At 38.2% G+C, this 17,371-nt stretch overlaps 1 protein-coding gene across 7 annotated transcripts in view; it reads left to right on the top strand.

Moving 5' to 3' along the window:
- Positions 1 to 17,371, top strand: part of AKAP6 (A-kinase anchoring protein 6) — a 496,497-nt gene that overhangs the window by 231,335 nt on the left and 247,791 nt on the right. The window lies entirely within an intron of this gene.

Here is a 17,371-nt window from a genome sequence, read left to right on the forward strand (position 1 = left end):
ATACCTCATATCAGTGGAATTATATAATATTTGTCTTTTGTGACTGATCTGTTTCATGTAACATAATGTCCTCTAGGTTCATCCATGTTGTAGCATATGACAGGATCTCCTTATCAGCATCTACTATGTAAAGTCAAATAAAAGTTTCATCATCTGTGGAAGGATATTTTGTTTTTTCATCATCTGTGGAAGGATATCTGGTTTGCTTCCCCCTCTTGGCTATTGTGAATAGCCCTGTTATGAATGTAGGTGTGCAGATACCTCTCTGAGACTCAGTTCTCAATTCTTTTGGGTATATATCCAGAAATGGGATTGGTGGATCACATGATAGTTCTATTTTTAATGTTCAAGAAACCTCCATACCATTTTCCATAGAAGTTACTCCATTTATAATTACATCAGTAGTGCACAAGAGTTCTATTTTCTCCACATCCTTGCCAACATTTGTTATTTTCTGTTTTTTTTTTTAATAATAGCCATCCTAATGGGTGTGGAGTGGCATCTCATTGTGGTTTTGATTTGTAGTTCCCTGATGATTAGTAATGTTGAGGCATCTTTTCATGCTTGTTGGTCATTTGTATACCATCTCTGGAGAAGTATTCAAGTTCTTTGCCCATTTTTAATTAGGTTATTTGATGTTTTGTTGTCGAGCTGTAAGAGTTCTTTATATATTATGGACGTTAACCCTTTATGATACATATGATTTGGAAAGATTTTCTCCCATTCTGTAGGTTGACTTTTTACTCTCTTGAATGAGACCTTGATGCACAAAAATTTTTAAGTATGCTGTATTTCCATTTGTTTTTGCTTTTGTTTCCTAGGCTTTTGGTGTTATAGCCAAGAAATCGTTGCAAAATTCAATGTCATGAAGATTTTCCTCTATGTTTTTTGTAGGAGTTTTATAGTTTTAGGTCTTTGAGTTTTCCTTTATTTTTTCTCAGTGTGATTACTGCTCATGTTTTAAGGATCTCACCCCAGGCTTTCTTGTGAGATAGGATGCAGCTTCATAGCTAGAGCCAAGTCACCTTCTTGGATTTGTTTAAACACACACACACACACACACACACACTCACACACACACTCACACACACACATTCGGAGTCACTCTTTTTAATAATCTCAGCTGGGCATTATTTATTTGATTTGAGATTTGAATAAGTCTCATTTGAAATACAGCTTTATCTTTCTTATTCACCCCCAAGAGTAGCTTATAATCAAGGTCTGCCACAAATTCGATTCTCACTCACTTTTGATATTTCTTTTATACCAATCATGTACCAGTTTTCCTAGAGTCGTTGGAGTGGTAGTCTGCTCTTAGGTGTTGATAAGATCTCCTAAGAGCATCAGGTAAGAAGCATTTTAAGTTTATTGGATTCGACTGTTTTTCACTGGCATTTCATTTTGTATGTGCATTTCCTTTATGATAACTGTTTTATTTTGGTTGCTGGTCTTCCTCTTGTCTCTCATTTCCTTCTCTTCCTTACATCTTCTTTCTCATTCCTTTTTCTTTACTTTTATTTCTGGACTCTCTAGTTTTCACTTTTTCTGTTTCTCTTTTTCTGTTTCTCTTTTTAATTTCTTTCCCAAGAGTATCTTCTACTTTCTCCCTTTAATATTGCCATAGAGATTCTCAGATTCCGGACATGAGAGCACTTTGAGTTGGCTTTTCATGACTATCTAAGCTTGAATTTGCTCCCTTCAGTGCGTTTCTTAGTCTTAGAAATATGTATCTAGAGATTTGAGGAATTGTTTAGATGCAAGAATAAAGAAAATAATAATTTAGTTTAAATATCAAGGAAAAAGATTCTTAATGAATCGGGAAGGCTTAGCTTTGTAGTTGGAAGATTCAAAAGTCCTAAAGGATCACTAATTGAACATAAGTTGATAGTACAGAAGATGATTCAACAAAAGGTGTAATATAATAGCAGAATGCTGTAGGAACTCCTTATTCTCTTCTTTATTTATACTATGTACAACCTAAATTTTTGTCTTAGAATTTGTCTTCTGGGCTTAGACAGAAGCCCAGAGGAGTTTTATAGTTTTAGGTCTATAAACTATAGACCTATTTTTAATTATGTTGTCAACATAATTCAAAGCACTGTGCTTATTACTACATAAGATAGTATTTGGTAAATACCATGTGGAAAGTCATACAATGGGGGGACAGAGGAAAGACGATAATAACAAGTATAACTAGATCAAGCCTCATAGAAGAGGAACTACTTGAGCTGGGTCTTGAATGGTGAATAGAATTTAGATAGAGATGAGGAGGTGGAAGGTTAATGACCGAAATTTTGGCATAGGCTAAGGTTAAGGTCAAGAATATTTAAGATGTATTTGGGAAAGGGTAGAGATATGCTTGGTGTTTGGAGTATATGTTAAACTGCTATAAACAAAGGGACCCCAAAATATAATACGATAGAATTATCTTTTGTAAATAACAAGAGGTAGGCAGACAGTCCAGGAAAGAGGCCACCTATGCATCCAGGTACCTTCTCCCTATTGCTCTTCTGTGGCTCACCAATTCTGTCTGCATTCCAGCTCACCAGAAGAGGGAAGTGGAGAGCAGCCAACTTTCTTCTCACACATACAACCTGGAAGTTGCACATACTGTGTGTGTTCACAACCCACTGACCCAGACTTTGTCACATGGCATCACCTAACTGCAAAGGAGTTTGAGAAATGAGCCTCTAGCCTATGAACACTGGGAGGCAAATGTCTCTTAGCCGACTGCTGGTTATAATAGCGTTTGTTGTAGGGACAAAATATGATGGACTTTGAATTCCAAGTGTTTGCATAGTACAAATACAAAAATAAATACCTGTCTAATGAATGCATGAATAAATGAATGAGGGAGTGGGTGAGTGAATGAATGTATTGTTTGATTTGAACTTTATCCTCTAGACCAGGAGCTACAAACTAAAATGCTTCTAAGAGTTCAGACAAATAACATAAGTGAGTCACTCAGCCAGGTGTAAATGGGGAGGGATGGGAACCGAACAACTGGAGGGTTAGTGCCATGTCTAAAGGTTATCCACTGGTCAGCTCCAGGTGATTGTTGTGGACCCTGTGTGGCAAGATCGTGCAATGTTTTAAAAAGTAGGAAATCTCGGTTTTATGTGACATCTTCCAATTTAAAAAATGTTGGGTCTGAACAATTTTAAAACAGGCCAAATAAAACACATATATAGGATAGATGTGGCTTTCAAGTCACTAATTTGCAATCTTTGTGAAAATAAGAAACCACTTAAATTTTTTGGTCCAGAGAGTTGGTATGAAGGTTAATCTGATTGTGGTGCACCTGCCTGGATATACCACTTGCAAAGTGGTTCTCTATTGTGGCTGCTTATTTTCATTCCTAGAGAGATTTGAAAAAAATCCCAACCTCAGGCTCCACCCCAGACTAACTAAATTAGGATCTCAGCAGGTGGGTAATTTTAAGAGCTCTTCAAACAATTATGATGTGCAGTCAAGGTTGGGAGCTAGTGCTCTAAGGCTAATTTGGAAGGTTATTACAATAGCCTGGACATTTAAAAGGGTTTGAACAGTGGTTTTGGAAGCCAACTGAGGAAATAAAGAGATAGAGGTGGGAGATGTTATAAAAGACAAGTCGATAAAAATTTTTGGCTTTTTAAAAATAAGGGAGTGGGGGAAAGGGGTCAAAAGAATTGGGATTTCAATCTGGTTTGGGGGGCTCAGAGATGTAAGGAGTTTAACAAATAGTTGCAAGGGACATATGAAATTAAAGTACACAGTGAGTGAATGGGGCAAAGGTAAATGTTATCTTATATGTAAACTCTGTTGCCCCAATCCAAATTGAGAATTCTAAATCAGCATAATATTTTTAAAGATAAGGCTACACTTTTTAAAGGATAATAAGCTTTTGTGTACATTTTGTTTGTTTCAATGCCAGGAAAAGCCTGTGAATTAACATTGCTAATGGACTTGTTGAGATAGTATGCCAAGGTTATTGCTCAAGGTTGTTAGAAAAGAACTGTAGGGATCCAAAGCAAATTCCTTCCTTGTTAATATGTTAGGAATATTTCAGGCCTGCATCACTTTGGTTTCTGCAGAGCCTTAGATGTGTCTCAAGGCTTTATCGTGATGATTTAGCACCACCATGAGGGTATATCTAGTCACTGCATCTGGTTTTTGGCCTCATTTATAAAACGAAGAGGTGCAGTTCTTTTTGTTTATAGTTGTAAACATTAAATGAAAATAGTTCTTTGTTATTTTCTTAGTATGGAGAGGTTCTGATTAAATAATATCTTGTCTAAAGATAATGAAAATGCCTAACCACATTTGACAGGAAGTATTTCTGTGATGATGAAAATCAAGAATGTTACATTTTTTAATTCAATTAAAATAATTCTTAGAATTATAGTGAATTCTTCTTTATCCTTAAACCTAATGTCATGACCCTTTATTGCTAGTAGGATGCTTTGGAAAGATAACAATTTACAAAACCAAAGCAAACTTTGACATTTATGGCCCGCTTACAAGTGTGTCAGGTGAGGTACCGAGAGGTTTATTCATTTCACACAGCATCACATTTAATTCTCAAGAAAAAAGCCCTCTCTGATACAAATACTCTTCTGTTGTATCCCCATTTTACCAATGAGGATAGAGAGGCATAAAAACATGGTCATTTTCTCAAGGGTAAAGGAGTTGAAGGCATGAACTTAGGGCTCAGTTTATACAACCCCCCAACTTTTTTAGTCTTTAAAATGGAATATTAATTGTTTTTCATGCCATTGCACAGATTATTATATGAAATTACAAACAACAATGGCTCATTGTACTAGTCTTACCATTAGTGTGACTTCACTTGTGAATACAGGGAATCAGCAGCAGCTTCAGTAAAATATTTAAAAAAATTTTTTTGAGAGAGAGCATGTGAGAGAGGGTGAGCAGGGGAGAGAGGTAGAGGGAAAGAGAGAGAGGGAGATAATCCCAAGCAGGATCCAAGCTCAGAATGGAGCCCTAGACATGACTTGATCCCACGACCTTGGGATCTTGAACTGAGCTGAAATTGAGTCGGACACTCATCTGAGGCACCAAGGTGCCCCAAGAATAAGAATCTTAATTCTGCCCCTAAGTAGTATTTTTCTTTGGAAATTTAATCTCTTAAACCTCACTTTTGAAAAGTATACATTAATAAAGAAGGTGAATTGGATGACCTCTAAGATCCTTTTTAGGTTTGAAATTTTGTGAGATTGACTGTAAGGCAATAACTAAGCAGCCATTTCTCAGTAAGATACACAGTGGAATATATCACTTCAACATGGTTGGCTTTCTGTTCCATGGGATTCTGGGTAAATTCTCCTGACAAGATCCTCCTGGTACATGAATGTGAGGCTGTGACATCAGTGAGCCTGAAGGTATAACACTATTCAGGCTGCTTTCCTATCACTGTAATATGACAAGAACTAGACATCCTAGAGGAATTTGGGGCCTGACTAGAGTTCATAAGATGCCATGAGACCAGGAACAATGGTGACAGTTAACAGAGTAACCCAGTAGGAATTAGATATGGATTAGCCTGAAATTATAGGAAATCAGGTAAGCTAAATGAAGCAGATAGGAAGCATTCACTTTGGCAGACTTGCCATTGTGATTTCTTAAAATTACCTGTCAGCGCTGCTTTTGTGCTCTGTTCAGACCATGTAGGGGAAAATCATTCCAAGAGGGTGGGTTCTGTGTCAAGGTCACTCACATGTCAGACCATGTCTGAGGCTGCGGATATTACTATATGAAGATGATTGGCCTGAGTTTTGCATGGCAAATAAACAACTTTATCCAGGAAAGATGCTGCCTGGAAGCTCAGGCCCATATGCTTTTCATCTACCATTTTGATGCGGACCTGTGCATTACTTTTTAGGAAGCCAGTGGCTTTACTGTTTGCTTTAATTATTTTTCCAGGAATAAAGGAAGCTGTTGTTACTTTATTTTTTAATGCTTTTTAAAATAATCAAACCAGAGAGGTGTCACTTAGAGGTGGTGCTCTGATATTTCTGATTTGTCTGGAGACTTCAGCTTGAAAGGTGTGTGTGGGGGGGGTGGTGTGTAAGGGAGAGAGGGAGAGTGATAGGCAGACAGAGAGAAAGAGGTGTATGTCACAATTACAATCTAGTACTCTTCCTCTTTCTTCCTACTGGAGCCCATTACTTTATAAAGATAAAGCTGATAAGTTGAATTAACAAAAATATTTTTTTTTAATTTCCTATAGTGTAGAGAAGACTATTTGTACCCATATAAAATAAAGTCCCATTAAAGCCCTTTTACTTATCCTATCCTCACTACATCTTTAGTTTTACATTGTTTGGGGCATGCCATGGTATTCAAGAGACTGTCAACTAGTGCCTTCTCCATAGGATACAGGGCTCATGAAAAGTTATATTGTGCCCATTCTTCTTTCTAGAGACACATTTATATGAGCAAAATATAGCTGGAAAGAACTCCTAGAACAGTAGACTTTTTCAAGATGCCAAAAGAGATGAATATACTGCAAAGTACTAGGTAGAACTCTACGGCAAAGGAAAAGGTAACGTTGGTAGGAAGTGATTACTGGAGTCACCTGTATTAACAGATGGGGGAGCTTCTGTGGTGCTACATGGTGGCAGAGTGTGGTGGCTGGGAATATTATGTTGTCTTCACCAAGCGATGTGGCCTTGTCCCAGTTTCCTCCTCTGCAAAATAGGGTTAAAAGTGTTACCTTCCACGTAAGCATGGTGACTAGTGAACGTGTTAAAATGTATGAAGAGCTGAGGTGAGTACCTGCTACGTAGTAAGCATTCAATAAACGTTCGCTCCTGTGGTTGCTGTTGTTGTTATTATTACTATTATGAGAGGGCAGGGGTCAGGCCTTTGCAGCTTCCTATATGTAGGTCATTCTGTCTGTAACCTCCACGTTCGCTGGTGCTGTCTCCGTCCAGCCCTCAGCGGCTACTTCATGGTGTACTGTAGCAGCCTTTTAACTGGCTTCTCTGATCCCACCCTTACACTCAGCCTTTTGGGATCAGACGTCACCACCCTGTTTTCTCCTCTCACCTCCAGCCACCTCGGTCATTATGAAGCCTCAGACCCCCACCCACAATGATTAAGGCTACTTCTCCGTCCTCTTGGGAACTGTGCTGGTTGCCCCAGATTTTTGTACTTCTCTTCTCTATGAGACTCTGGGCCTCCTGTCTTGGCAGATGATTCTTATATTGTATTAGAGATAATTCTCCTCTAATTGGCCCAATAATTTTAGTTAATGTACTTCTTGACATTTTAGGAAGTTTATGTAGGGGAATTTATGCTATGAATGTGTGTTCAGACAAATACAAACAAGCTGCTAGTTTGTAATATTGTCACACAACAACCTTATAAATAATACGTACTTACTTATTTATAATTTGTATTTATACATATTTATAATATTTATTTATAATTATGTGCTTATAAATAATAATTCTTACAGCACTCTTTAACCAAAGGGAGGGTCATTACAATGTATTACAGGAAGAAAAAGGAAGGGTCTCCAGTAGGTTTAGAATTATCCCTCAAAACTCTGATTGCTAAAGATGGAAAGAATAAGAAAGTGTCTTGGGAAGGCAGTAATAGGTTGGGTGATTTGTTGGGAAAGGGACATTTAGGCTCAATGTCAAAGGATAGACACGGTGAGTGGATTGGGAGACATTGGGAGTATGTGAAGGTCACCAAGATCAGTTTCCTAGCTAGAAGAGAGGCGGTCAACCACCTGAACGTATATAGCTTTAAAGGAGGCTCTGTATGCAAGAGCCACAGATGTGAACGGTCAGAAAGGCATGAGGAATCATTCAGCTCAGTGCCCTCATTTTATAGCTAGAACCTGTCTCCCCCAGTCCAGAGTACTTCCTATGAGAACATCCCATCTCCTGATTATACCATATCTTGCAACCTTGTCACAAAGGGGCAGCAAGTACTTTTTTTTCAGAGATCAACACTAAAATGTCCCTAGTGCCCCACAGCTGTCGGCTTTTATATCATTGTAGCCCTGAGAAACTTTGAAGCAGATTCTCCTTCTCAGAATTTGGCATATGTTTAAAGAGTTTCACAGTTGATTTTGAGACACAGCCCAGTGTCAAGAATCACTGAGACAGACATGGAATAAGGGACTAGAGTGAAGCATGTTGAGTGCACTGCCCTCTGGGGCCTCATGATGTAGAAGGCACAGTGGATAGGCCCCTCTACACTGTTCCCAGGTTATCTCATCCATGCTTATGGTCTCCAGGACCACCTGTATGTTTCTTTCTCTAACCCAGGTTTTGCTCCACACCTCAACTGAGTTCAGAAAGCAAACTCATAATATCTAATAATACCATGTTCATAATCTGCCTACGAGCTGCTTCTTCCTTCTGAATATCTTATTGCTTCTTTTGGAGAATAGTACCTGCAACTAAAATTAAATTGACTATCATTTTGGATTCTAATAAATTAGAATCCTATCAAAAGACACTTGGGTTGTTTCCATATCTTGGCTATTGTAAATCAAAAAACAAATAAACATAGAGGTGCATATATATCTTTTTGAATTAGTAGCTTTTTTTCCTTTAAGTAAGTACCCAGTAGTGGATTTACTGGATCACATGGTATTTCTAATTTTAATTTTTTGAGAAACTTTATTTTATTTCCCACAATGGTTGTACCAATTTGCATTCCTACCAGTAAGGTTCCCTTCTCTACATATCTTCATCAACACTTGTTATTTCTCGTCTTTTTGATACTAGCCATTCCGACTGATGTGAAGTGATATCTCATTGTGGTTTTGATATGCATTTCTCTGATGATTAGTGATGTTGAGCATCTTTTCACATGTCATTGACCATATGTATGTCTTCTTTGGAAAAATGTCTATTTAGGTCCTCTGACCATTTTTAAATCATATTATTTGTATTTTTTGGTGTTGAGTTGTATAAGTTCTTTATATATTTTGGAAATTAATCCCTTATTGGATATATCATTGCAAAACTCTTACCCCATTTACTAAAGATGGCTATTTTCTTGCTCACTCAGTGTGATAATTCCATTTTTTCCCTAAAAATAATACCCTTGTCATTACTAAAGAACTCTGTGTTCCCCAAATAAAGTTGAGAGTATTTATATGAATAGGAACTCAACAATTGCAGGTAATCTTTTGAATGATCTTAACATTCTACAAACACTCCCATCTAGCCACGTGCATTCTTGTTCCAGATATTGATTTGCAAGGAGGTAGTATTAATCAGAAAGTTTAGACCTAATCTAAACACAGGATTATAACATTTTCAGCTCTGCACTTTAGTATCAAGAAGCAGCCCCTTTCACCAAAACTTTATGGACGTGTTGGGAAATGCTTATTAAAAGCTGTTAATTAGCTCCAGTTAATTAGGTCAGGGGAGACTTAAAACTATAGAAAAAGAGAAGGAATGAGCAGGGAGAGAGAAGAGGAGAAGAAGGGACGGGAGCAAAAGAAAGGAGAGAGGAGTGGAGACCAAGAGAAGGAAGTGATTAGAAGACGAAAGAGAAGAAAAAAGGCAAAAGAGAAACAGTGGTCAAGAAAGAAAGAGAAAAAGGGGGATTGAAAAGAGCACAGATGCAGGGACTTCTCTAAAACAGAGGTGGCTGTAATGGGCGTGGTTGAAGCTCTGTGACTCAGGCTGGGGTTTCACAAAGGCTTGGGAAATAAGAGTGGGGTGCCTGGGTGGCTCAGTCAGTTAGGTGACCAACTTGGGCTCAGGTCATGATCTCAGTTCGTGGGTTCACGCTCTGCGTCGGGCTCTGTGCTGGCAGCTGAGATCCTGGAGCCTGCTTCGGATTCTGTGTCTCCCTCTCTCTCTGCCCCTCCCCCTATCACACTCTGTGTCTGTCTCTCAAAAATAAAATAAATAAACATTTAAAAAATTAAAAAAATAAGTGGACCACATTGGGTGTTCCTGTCCTTTTTTTTTCTCTCTGTGAACCTCATGGGAATAAGTCTGGTCAGAAAGTCAGTGTGATAGCTCAGAGCTTGGATTCTGGAACAGAACTACTTAATATCTATTTAGTGGCTTTGTGACCTTGAATAAATTGCATAACTCCTCTATGCTTCAGCCTCTTTGTACAATAGGGAAATTCATAAAGACTCAATGACTACATAAGTTATTAGAAGAATAGCTGGTAGACAGTCATCATCCAGATATTAAGGATTGTTGTTTATAATACAAAATATGAAAAGCCTATAAAGCATTCAGCTATCATAATCCTAAATTGTGAAGTGTGAATATCTAAGGTGTGAATCCTCTTGGGGATTTAGAGGCAGATAAAGATGACCTGATTTGCTCAGTCAGTGCTTCTGGGGAATTGGGGTGCTTGATGCAAGATCTCCTTTAGAGTAAGTAAGCAAAGCTTTGGGGCAGCCAGACTCCGTGGGAAGATCCCTAGCTTCACTCCTGTGGAAGTGTTCACAGTTGTGCAAATGCAAGTGCATGAGCTTGTCTATATTTCAGTTTTCTCCTCTATAAAATAGAGGGTGTGGGAATCTTATAGCGTAGTGTCATTGTTAGAATTGAATACATTCCTGGCACATAATAAGGGCTCAATTAATATTAACCTGTTATTAGTTCCAGTCTATTTCCAAGTCTTTTATTCATTCGTATTTTTATTAGGCATTAATGATATGCATTTCAATCTTGTTTTCCCCTTAAATATGTTGATTACTTCTTTTTATAAAGCAATAGGCAGCAACCGAACTCAAACTCTGGATTTGTTGGAGGAAATTCTTTCACATTGTGAGAATCAGGAATCTTTCTGGGCTCTTCTTTTCCCAGTTGAAATTATTGTCAACAGTATTGTCAACAGTCATTCAGCTCCATTTATCCCTTCTGCATGATAGAATAGAACTTCCCACCTGGTCAATTTTAGATAATACCATTCCTTGCCTTTTTTTTTTTTTTTTTTTTTTGCTCTCTTTCCAACTGACAGCCTTTTACTTTATTCTGGGATAATTTTATCAGGAATATTTTTATATTCTAAAGACATTCCATTCAACCTTTAGAAAAGAAGCTTAAATATTTCATAAAACATTTCAGTGTTTGAGTTTTCTTGTGGCATCAGAGTTAAAACTGCCTTAAACCATTTCATTTTCGCTTCAATCTTTTTTCTAAAAGCACACACCATATCCTCCCTTCTGTCAATTACTTACACTGTGTTGGATTTTGTGGGTAGGAACATTGGTAAATGTGTGAGGTAGTAGAATCTAAAACATCTCTTTTAACTCCTTGGCATTTTATCTTGAGCCTCTGGATTTTGGGTAGCACATTAAGTATATGGATTACCTTTCCTCACCCTGCCCCTGCCAAAAAAAAGGGAGGAAAGGTAAATTGGAAAGTAAAGGTGAATTGCATTGAGTACTATTGTGTAAAACTCTGAATTAGGCATTTCATATAGGAACTATGTATATATGAATTAACCGGAAATGGAAGGCTAAATATAGACATTGGTAGATGTACGTATAAAATCTCAATGCATACTTTTGCTTCTAAATGGAGTTCTAAGTCTTCCAGTTATCAGAGCCTAAATAAAGCTTCCTTGTGGGTAGGGTAAGAGGATTGCAATTACTCGTTGGTAGCCATCGCTAATGTAAAGATTGGCTCCAAAGCCTGTGGCGTGTTTTAAAAAATTAAGCCAGATTATTCTTAAACTCTTGGCTATTTATGGAGAAATGTGATCCCCTTCAGACCTACTGGTGGAATAAGGCGATAGGGGAATCCATACTAACTTACAGGTTTAGAGGTTTCCCCTTCCACATTGTCTCATCTGATGATCTGAGACAAGTCACGACTCCCTCCTCTGCATGCCCAGAGCCTCGGTGCTCCCTCTCCTCTCACCTCATGGCTGTGGGTGGACTTTTCTGATCCATCTCCCCTGTGGCCTAGCACCGTGCTGCACACTTAGTGAATAATCAAAGCTTTTTGAGTGAATTAGATAAAAGATCAAATTAGAACTTGTTAATTAGGAATGGTTTTTAAAAATCATTTATCAAGCCCTAGTTTTACAGCAGGCCTTAAAATATATACATTTTTTTTTGAAATCCTCATGTAAACCCAAGATGGAAACTGCTGTCCCTATCTTACAGATGAGGAAGTTGAGATTCAGCGACATTAGGTAGCTCATTTGGTTTATGATGGTGGTAAGAGGTGGATGGAGCCTGGAATCAAATTCAGTTTTGTCTGGTTGTAGCAACTGTTCTCTTAATAATATCCATACTGGTTCATGATGGGGGTGGTTTTTCTTCTCTTTTAATATAACTTCTTCTACCTTCATGATTAATCCTCATTTAAATGTTTTTCAACTTCCAATTTCTGCCAGGGACTTAGATAAATTGTTAGATCAGTTGGCCTCTCACGATTTCCTGTGATGCCAGTGAGGCTCTCTGGATTCAGGTTCTGAATCCACTATCTTCTGGCCATATGGCACTAGACAGGTCTCACCTCTCAGGGCCTCAGTCTTCTCACCTGTAAAACAGGTCACAATACTACCTACCTCACAAGGTCTTTATGAAACTCAAACGATCTAATGGATATAAAATACTTTTAAAAGGTCATGGCACACAGTGAGGTCAGTTTGAAGGTTACATACTGTTTCAGCTAGCATCATTCAGATGAGATCATTCAGTGAATCTTTGAATCTTGGAATACTAAGAAAAAAGTAAATACTTTTTAATAAATGTTTACAAGATTCAACAATAGAGACTGAACAATTGTTTCATAAATATAGTGAAAATAGTTTACTTTTGTGATGCTCTTCAGATCCCTATCTGAACGCAGCTAATTTGATCTAGACGAGGTCAGACATCATGCTTGATTTCTTTGTCCACTGAGAAATGAGAATCTTTCTGGCGACACACACACACACACACACACACACACACACAATAAAACAACAAACAACAAAAATAAATTAGCAGTTGAAGTCCTTGGCTGAACTCCTGAGAACTAAGAGCCTTCTTCTCCTGATTAAAATATATCAGATTCATCTATAATTGAGGCAGTGATAAAATGGGCTAATTGCAGCATGTAACTGCCTGCATGTTTGGTTGAAATTTTCCATGAGTTACAAGTGAAATTTACAGTGATTTTTGCTTGCAAACAAACAGACAAAAGGTGTGTGTTCCTTGTTAAGCATCTAGCCTCATCAAAGACCTCCTTTCAGAAAAATTAACAGAAAGTGAAGTGAAGGTGGAAGTGAAGTGAAGTGAAGTGAAGTGAAGTGAAGGTGGAAGCACTGGAAGTTTAGAGAATTTTGCCTCAGTGCCAAGACCGTGAGGCTGGGAAGAATTGTTGCTTCCCTTTCATCTGGGTCCTGTGACATGTCTCTGAGAGTACTATTGTTAGAGGTCAGTGTGGTGGGGCGAGAGAAATAGACTTCGGAGTGAAATGTGGGGTCAGGTCCCAACTCTGCCATTGGAAGTCACTCACCTTCTTTGACCCTCAGTTTCCTCATCTGTAAAATGACCAGAATCAGAACCACTCCACAGATGTGTAACAACACAGCATCTACTTCCTGTCGTATATGCCCCCCTTTCCCCTTTTAGAGAAATAGGTTTCAATATCAATTTGGTCTAAAAATTATGTAATTCTATAAAGAAAAATTACCTGCTAGGCTTACAACACCATAAGGCGGAGACTATGTCTCATTTTATACTGTATTGCTATCTTCTGGTCCCATACCTGGCACCCAGGAAGGCTCTCCCTTTTTATTCCTGCTCCACATCACAGGCTTGCTGGAGGGCAACAGTAATCACCTCCACAGGTTTTATTTAACCAAACTAGGTTTGTGGTAGAAAGAAACAGGTAGGGACATAAAACAAATAATGGGCATTCTTTAAAAACATTTTTTTAATGTTTATTTTTGAGAGAGAGAGAGAGAATGTGAGTGGGGAAGGGGCAGAGAGAGAGAAGGAGACACAGAATCTGAAGCAGGCTCCAGGTTCTGAGCTGTCAGCACAGAGCCCAATGTGGGGCTTAAAGCCATGAACTGTGAAATCAGGACCTGAGCCAAAGTTGGATGCTCAACTGACTGAGCCATCCAGGCGCCCCAATAATGGGCATTCTTAATCTGTCATGAGGGTGTAGCTATGTGCAAGACTTGAGTGTAAATTTTCCTTGTGAATATGATCTTCAAATCTGAAAGTGTGTATTTGCACACACTTTTTGCTGCTTAGTCTTTAAAAAGATTGATTCTTTAGAAAGTTTAAAAGTAAGATTTTTAAGAAGCACTTCATTAAGGAACTTTTAAAATGCAAATGATTTGGAAGTGTGAAATGTGCTTTTCAACTGGTGGTAACAAGTCTAACTGCTTTCTGTTTCCTCTCACATTGGATGGCCAGGGTTTCTTCTGGGTGTTGAATCCTGGCTTGACTCTAGTGAAGAGTATACAGACTCTCAAAACATGTGTCAGATATGAATATGCCAAGGGACCTATACAAAAGGATATAATCAAGGGGGGTGGCCTGGGAGGATTGGAGCCTGTGGACTGAGTCACACTCAGTGCTCTCCTGGAGAGCTTGGCAGGAGTCAGAGAAGCGTAATGGAAATGGACAATAAGGAAACTCATGGTAGAAAAAGACAGGAGAGAGACGAAGCAGATAAGATACATCAACAGGAGTTTGAACAATGAAGGCTGAAATGTGGCCTTTCAGAAGTTTGTAATTCAGCCTGTAGCAATGAGTTGAGTGTGCGTAAGATGTGCTTTTATATAGTGCGATGGCAGCATTGGATTGTGTCACGAAGAAAATCTGGTTTTATAGTCATCTTGGACTCTCAGAATAAGTAAGTATGAACTGAGAATATTAGAGAAACAAACAGAGGTGGGTCACATAATAAGAATAAGAACAAATTTGGATAAAGACAGAATTGTGATACAGGCAGAATATATTTCACAGAAACATCCAGGAGAGTGTTTCAACTCTTTATTGGTGGTAAATTTTTTTTTAACTATTAAAATTAGTTGAATTGAGTAGGCAAGTGTTTACTCATGCTTTAAGTTCTGCTGAAATTTTTGCCTCAATGATGTTTATCTTTTTATTCTCAACAATGTCCAGAGGTGTGCTTTATACAGCGTAGGCACAATAAATATTAGTTAAAAAAAGTGAATGAGTGCCCAGTATTTGTTATACTAGGATTTGATCCTCATGATAAAATAAATAAAATTTTGTATTTTCCCCTGTGGTTTTTTTATGTAACCTCATTTTCCTTTATTCACACCACAAGGACTCTACAGAGCTTCTGAAAATTAGCATCAGATATTCCCTGCATACATCCAAATGTGAATTCTCCTGCACATTGCATGCCTGGTTCGATATACTGAGTGGCACTTAGCTGGTCTTTCTAAGAAGAGCATATCATGATATGGGGATAGTACACAGTATACTGTCCATTACACAGTACACTGGAAAAGCACACACATAAAGAGGCTGGGAGGGGTGGAGAAACAGCAAGTGACAAAGGTGTCAAGGATTGGATGGATTTCACTTTCATCTGCCTTTATGATTTCTGTTTATGTTTTTGTGGCTACACATACTAGCAGGAGGGGAGGTGGAAAGCTAAGAGCTCCCTAAGAGGAAGAAGTGTTTAGCATTTTATTCTAAGATTGCAGGGATTCTCTGGATTTCTGTTGTGATGGATGGAACTTTTAAGCACTGGAAAGAAGAGTTGAGAAAATGTGCAACAAATGAAAATTGGTGAGGTAGGGATATAATTCAGAGGAAACTCAGAGAGAAGCCTTGAAAAGGACCTGTTTCATCTGTATCAGACAGCCTTGGTTTTGTTCTCTGGCTAGGCTATGCAGAAAGATCATCCAGAAAGTTTCACCTGGGTCCCATGAGTTTGCCTAATCTGCACCTCATGGATTTCAGCTAACTCTGTAATCATGGTTCTGTTAGGAAATCTGTCACACATTGTTCAATACTCTTTGGCTACGACCAACCTTTTGTGATGAAGTACCCATGCGATCACATATACACACATTGTTTTGTTTGCTTGTCTTTTGGAGGAAGAGAAGATAATGAATAGTATATAACTGATCATATTTCAAATAACATCTTTTACTATTTGTCTTCTTGGATTTAATCAATTCTTTCCAAAATAATTTCCTTCCTGACTTAATGTTCTCCCCAGACCAATTTGCAGATAAAACAACTCAAGTCCAAATTCAATAGTAAGTACTATTTAATGATATAAAGTACTATTTCATCTCACAATTATCAACCATCTAGAGTCTGGTATTCTGATGAGGCCCTGTAGATGTTTCAGTAAGTCCATTTGGCCAACAAAGAATATCTTAATTTTTCATAGAATTTAATTATGAGAGCATGAAGAATTAGGACATCAGTTCTAACACACTCTATCATTGTTTCTGCTCACAGATTTACTGTACATATCTGTAGGGATCTATGGTAATCATCAAGTCTGATAAGAATTTCTTATGTATTCTGAGTCGTAGGCAGTCTACCAGAAAGATGGATTTGGGGAGTGATGTTTAAAACAGGTGGGAGGCTCGACTCAAAACAGGGAGCCTAAAGTAGCATCTGTGTTAAAAGGCTCGAGTATTTGGAAGGAAATGAAAAACAAAGCAACTCTCAAATTTATGGAAATGTAGAAAAAGAGCAGACAAATTGATACCCTCAATCTATGAGAAAGGGCAAAAAGAATTACTTGGCATGGATTCCTACCATTGGGTGGATCATCAGAAAAATGCATTTGGTAGGGGAGTGCATTATTTGACATTCATGAAGCTATCCCTGTTGGACACATTTTCACCTCACCTGGAAGAAACACTTCTGAGTGATGACCAGAGGAAGTCTCAGTGAGGTCCTTAATTTGGGGTTGGAGGCCAGGACATGAGGCATGTTAAACAACCTTCTGGTTCCCAGCTCGGTCCATTGCAAATGCATAGGCCTTAGCTTCTAATTAAGATGATTCTAATATGATATTTTTTATTGGCTTTACCAAAACAACTTGATTAGGCTAGGTTTTCAAAAGGATGAGTGTGATTATCGTTTGACCTTTGCACAATAGGGATAAAATAAGGAAAGCTTTGGGTAGCTTTTCGAAACATGGGATAGATACACTACCATGTGGGATGATTGGCTGAGCTCTGCACAGGCTGGCAGCAGTACCAGAGCATCGTGGGACAATCTGATGGACTCCAGGTGTACCGATGACCACAGCTCTTCTCTATCAACCTTTGACAGACAGAAATGTGTTTCTGAGTGTTACTTGTCTGTCTTCCTCTTTACCATCCTTCTCAGTCCCATTTTCTCATTTCCTAACAATCATTTTGAGGCCAATCAACTGCTAGAATTAAGGGGTTATAAATCTTAAACTATTAT

This window comes from Prionailurus viverrinus, chromosome B3, assembly GCF_022837055.1.
Source record: "Prionailurus viverrinus isolate Anna chromosome B3, UM_Priviv_1.0, whole genome shotgun sequence".
NCBI classification, from domain to species: domain Eukaryota; kingdom Metazoa; phylum Chordata; class Mammalia; order Carnivora; family Felidae; genus Prionailurus; species Prionailurus viverrinus.